General features: G+C 30.6%; 1 long non-coding RNA gene across 1 annotated transcript; it reads right to left on the bottom strand.

The window, feature by feature from the left end:
- Nucleotides 1-1113: 1113 nt before the first annotated feature.
- On the bottom strand, nucleotides 1114-5674 carry LOC139522382 (uncharacterized). Its single transcript, XR_011664405.1, has 3 exons — nucleotides 5556-5674; nucleotides 1860-1942; nucleotides 1114-1146 (listed from the first exon to the last, which is right to left on the bottom strand). It is a non-coding gene; the product is annotated as an uncharacterized lncRNA (long non-coding RNA).
- Nucleotides 5675-6000: the final 326 nt, after the last annotated feature.

The following is a 6000-nucleotide window of genomic DNA, read 5'->3' as shown; positions in this document are numbered from 1 at the left end:
TGATGACCAAATTATGGCTGTAGCCCATATGACCCCAAGGTCCTGCATACACATCTAAGTTTAAGCATCATTTTTTTGTCAAACTATACTAGTACACCATAAGTGATCTACGAAAGGTGCTTAAGTTAACATAATAGACACCTCCTCTCATCCATTGTTTTAAAATGTAGACGGTTTAACGGACACGATTATTTTCATTGAATGATTCGTGTATCTTGTATTATGTTCAAAGCACATAGCTATGATTCACAAAGAATAATGATAATCAGTCAGTTTTTGTTATAGTGTTAGTTGTTGTCTCATTGACAAACATCCATAATGCTTTAATTTGCAAGGACAACGCAAAAACAAAAAGCAACGTAGGCGAAAATGAAATGACAAATATAGTACCTTTAATCCACACGGTTTATCGTTCGCCCCTTCGATTGTCCACACTGCAGTCTGTGCCTGCACTGCCGCACAACCCGCCTCGTTAGCAGTGGAATAAACAGCCGTGGCTTCTCCAATATACGTAACATTGATCGTGTCATTCCTTGTACTACCACATTCAACAGTTACTGTTATAAATGTAACAACAAAAGTTAAATAAAATGATGCAATACAACTGTGCAAAGTGCTGCATCTTAATAATGGCTTGATATGTGAAGTTGTCCCCTTTTATGGGTGTGGTATATAATTTACCCCCCTCCCCCTTTTATAAAAGATCAATCAAATGATTCTGCGTGAACACTTCTAAACATTTAAATAGACCATAAGAACAAACTACCAATTTGGTGGTGAATAGTGGCATTAAATGGTCAAGATTCTGAGTGCATTTCGTTTAATTATTATAAGGGGTTTAATATGAGCTGAAGATACATAACGTGTATTCACTTTACTACGGATAAAACGTTGGCAGAGTCCAGCTTTTGATTATATTTTCGGCGTTTTGAAAATAATAACAATTGTATCATAAGTATGAGGTCGATAAGAGAATATATTGAGCTTTAAAAAGTATATCGATCTCTGACTTCGTTCTCAGTCGATTTATACTCGTATCACCATACTTCTCTAGTTCTTATCGACCTCATACAGAGGCTTTAATTGAATACAACTGTAAAGACACTTATTGCACTTACCTGGTTCAGCACATCTGTTGTATGGTATCTGAAGGGAAAAACAAGTATTACAAATTCAATGTTGCCTATGAAAAAATTTATAGTTTCAGTTTTGTTCTTAATCCTCTTATTCTTTGGATAATACAACCCCAACGTCCTATGCAGCGAGAGATAGATATTTTGTCTTGAATTGTTTGAGCAATACGTTCAAAATCCGACAGTCAAAAATAGTTAAAAGAATTTTATTTCTAAAGGGTATAATTCATGAAGTATATATATTTTTTCTAATATGTTTTCTTTAATAACCATGCAATACAATAATATTTTACGTTCTGCATTGTGATACAAGGAAATTTCGTAATCCAACTCTAGTAGGAATATGCTGGATGAACTTGAAGAGATAAAGCCAGCTTCTTCAAGTTGTTAATGAAATTATCCTGTATGAAGTTTGTCTCTGTCAAAATGAAGGAACAAGCACAGTTGTTTTCCATAGAGATTATTTTGTATGAAGGTTTTTGTACGTCACGTGCTTGAAAGGGTTATTTAAAAATAGTGGTAGGTTTTTTTTCAGCGGACTTCGGTGGAATGTTTTAATTAAATACTAAAAAGTAAAATCACAAAAATACTGAACTCAGAGGAAAATCAAATTGGAAAGTCCCTTGGACAACAACTGTCATATTCCTAAATCAGTCAAAATTGGTATCAGCAAATCCAAAGAACTGGCAATTAGTTTGGCATGGCCTGATAAATTGAAATATTTACCATAAAATATAGCAGTATAAAGATCCATAGTAGAAAGATCTGTTCTCTCATGTCTGGCGACGGCAAAGAATGTTTCCTGCGTCCTATTAAAAAATATATACTAGTATGCAAAAAATGTATATAGAATAGAATAGAATAGAATATCTTTTATTTCCATAAGAGGTACCCTCAAGGGGCATAGTGCATATACATTTATGACAATATATAGTTACAAACAATTACAAATACAATAAAGCAAAACAACAAAACAGTATGCTTTAAAAAGTTAGACATTTTAAATATTACTTACAGTATCCCAGTGTTATATTATAAATGTTTACTCAAGGCAGGTGTTTTGATAAGAAATAGCCAAGTTGTTTTAAAATATTAATAGACTCACAGTTTAATAGCCAAATAAATTTATTGACCATATCCAAGGAGTAAAAATTTTTACATTCTTTAAATATCAGATCAAATAACATGTCTCTATCCTTAGAGTATACAGGACATTCTATAAGAAAATGAAGTTCATCTTCCACTTTATTTAAATCGCATTTATCACAAATTCTTTGATGAACTTCTAATTTGGAATATCTCCCAGTTTCAATTTTAAGTCTATGAGATGAAATCCTGAATTTTGTGATAGCTTTTCTCAAATCAAAATTTTTCAAGATATTTAAATAATTTTCTTTACAAAATGATGTTTTAAACTGACAATATGTTCTTAGTTTTCCTTGGCTATTTTGGCTATAAGCATTTTCCCAAGATTTGACATAGGATACTTTTAAACAATTAAGTAAACATTTTCTGAATTTGTATTTACTAAAATTAATGAAGTTACTAGGCAGGTCAATAATTTTACATAAGTGTCTGACTGTAAGTGCACACTGAACTGGACTAAATATTGATTTTACTTTATTTTTTTATATTTTTTATATAGAATTATTTAGTGATTTCAAAAGAGAATATATTGAAAAAAGTTACAGCGATGCCGGATGTCGGACGCCACGTGATTTTTTATTAGCTCACATTTGGGCCAGGAGAGCTAAAAGCTACTATCATACTATGCACATATATTCACATATGTTATCGAGTAAATATAACATGACTGCCTTATACTAAACACCTAAGAAACGAAATGATCCATTTGAGATGAAGATAATGAAACTGCCGATGATGCATTGAAGATAATTGATACAAGACTATTTTACAAATTGAATAATTAATCAGTTTGAAGAAAAATACTTGGTCTTTTCAGAGCTCATATACCCTTTTCCTTTTTTGAATTTCGAGTTCTATTTAATTTCTAAACTTTTATCATACAAATTCGTAGCATTATTTTATTGTAAAAAAAGCTCAGTAAATATAATTCTGTATATGTAGTATACGTAAGTATAGGTTATACTCGGTAATGATTCATTAATATTTCAGGACCAAGGATTTTAAATTTTATACCAGACTTTAGCATATATATAATATTGTTCCAAAGAAAACAATGACTGCTGATAAATATATATAAATCAAAGAAACGTTTTTTAAGAAAAAAAACATATATGCATATTCATCAATAAAAAAATTAGGCACCTGATGTTGAATAATTTTTATATTTATTAAGTGAGTTTAATAATTATTTAAAAATATAAAAATTCCAAAAAGCTGATATCCATAACATTGTTTGCTTTTCATAATCAAGAAATTGAAGATATATAATAAATATATTTATCATATACTTAGACTAAATAACATATGATTTTTACTGTATGATAATAGCATTAAATTAACGTAATTCCATATTTTTCGAATTGGTGCTTAGCGGGCTGATATGAAAAGTTTATCACATGCTTCGATTGCAAACATAGCAAACGATTGTTATCATGACGACAAATTTATTTTTCTGATGTTATCATGACGACAAATTTATTTTTCTGATGTCACATGACTGTATACAACCCTTTTTAGCAAAATCCTTATATTTTATGTTTAATCGCAGAAAATATTGTGTATAACAGTATGTTTTTTTGTTTTTTTTAATGTAATTTAAAAGTTTTTTTTTTTTATTCATTTGTAATGAATGTTAGAATAAGTTTTAAAGCAAAAGTGTCTCATAAGTCAGTTATGGCTGGATACCGATATTTTAACGTCCATTTAAATTTTTATTTGTATTTTTATACTAATATTATGATGTATGATATTGTTCTGTATTGGTATGTGACACTATAATAAAATATTCTGTCTGTCTGTCTGTCTGTTATCCCATGCCTTTCCGTAACGTCATCACATGGCATTCCGGTGATACTCGGCAAATTCCGGAAAATACACCTCAATGCTACGTTTTCAGTGAAAAACAGTACGAAATAGTGTACAAAACAATTATTTAGATACTGAAAAGTATATTGTGTAAAATAATAACAAAAAAAAAAATAAAAATAAAAAAACAAACAAACAAATTATTAAATAAATGCATTCTTTATAAGTTTCAAACATAATTTAGAAAGTTACTTTGAAAAGGTTGACTTTTCCAAACAGTGTTCACTATGTATATTGTTGTTTTTTAGGGGTTTGTCGAGTCGTCCATATTAAAAATGTTTTCTCCTCTTTTGAGGCATATGGTAGAAAGATTTGATATCGAATGTACTAAATTTGGGTCCGATGTCCGTGAACTTTTCAATCTTTGAACTTCTATTTGGGAACCACGTAAAAGGATCAATACATGATCTGTTATTTTCCTCCATTGTTGAAGCATATGATAAAAATATCATAACATGTCCTTTTTTATATCGCATGTATTATCAGCCCTCGGTCAATATCAGCCCTCGAGCCATGCGGCTGATAATATCTGGTACACAACTGAACAGAATTATTTCATATAAGTTCAGCAGCTTAGTAGTATTGAGATGTGCAATGCTGTAAAGTATCTTTTTGTAAGATACATACTTCTTGTTTATCTCTACTCTACTACAAATGAGGCTTTATATGCTTAACATGAATAAATAAAATAACCAACCAAGTAAAAAGAAAATATCAGAAATAAATAGAAATACTAGTAGTAAATAATTAAATGAATAACAAGGTCATATATAATGTTTAATACAGGACTTCGTTCAGGAGAATTATATATAAAAAATGTGACTTACCACAATTTGTTTACTGTTAATCTGGTCTCTAACGTCTGTTCAATTATATAAGAATCTGATGAGTTTTTGTATGAATAGTGGTAAGTCAGTCGCCTGAGGGGTTGACTGTCATCGGACGTACTTGTAAACAAAACTAATTGACAACTATGATTGGTGCACTCGATTAAGTTGCTAATCCCACAAGACGAAGTATCAAATTTAAATACATTAATGATTTTAACTTGTAAACATATTCTGTGAATAGTTTTGTAATCGAAATAATCATTGCAATGTTTCATTCTCTGAAGAACATTGAAATTACTTACTATCAGGGAATAATGCTTACATTGGATTGGGACTTTCCCTTTTTCTTTTTTTCACGGTATGCGGATCAATGACGAGTGAAGCCTTTCTCTACACAGATGCTGGTATGAATGTCCACCGTTTTAATTGTTCGATGTGATCATTTTGAAGCGAACTATTTGTTTCATAACAATATTTATACGTTTTATGAAAATATCAAGTTTTAGGGACATTTCATTATGACGATAGTATTAGATACACCATGCGTTCATTTATTTTTTGCTCTTATGGTCTTACATACCTAATCTTTTATAAACTTGTGGTACTGGGATAATTCCTGAAGTATGGACATTGGGTATAATTCCAAATTCAACCCCTTGAATCGCCGACCTCACTGAAAATCACCATTCTATCAAGTATCATCGAGCCACCTAGTGTCATAAATTACCTCCCCCTGCAAACTCCGAAAACTTGACCATCTCGATTTTGTGTCCCGTTTAGCAAGAACGCTATGAATTCCTCACCAAACATTCTGATCAGATTGTCAATAAAATTGAATTAAGATTTTAAAAAAAATACATATAGTGTTATCATTTCTCTCCAAAAATAAACAAAGAGTACAGCAGACTATAGGACCTATGTGAAATATGTTGCTATGCGAGTTAATTTAATACCAACTAAAAGTGGCTGTCTACATCTTTAGACTATGAAAATTATCCATATATGTATGCAACTAGACCGGAGAA

This window comes from Mytilus edulis, chromosome 5 (genome assembly GCF_963676685.1).
Source record: "Mytilus edulis chromosome 5, xbMytEdul2.2, whole genome shotgun sequence".
Lineage (NCBI taxonomy): Eukaryota > Metazoa > Mollusca > Bivalvia > Mytilida > Mytilidae > Mytilus > Mytilus edulis.
The sequence above is the reverse complement of the archived record's forward strand: the minus strand, read 5'-3'. Positions and strand labels throughout refer to the sequence as shown.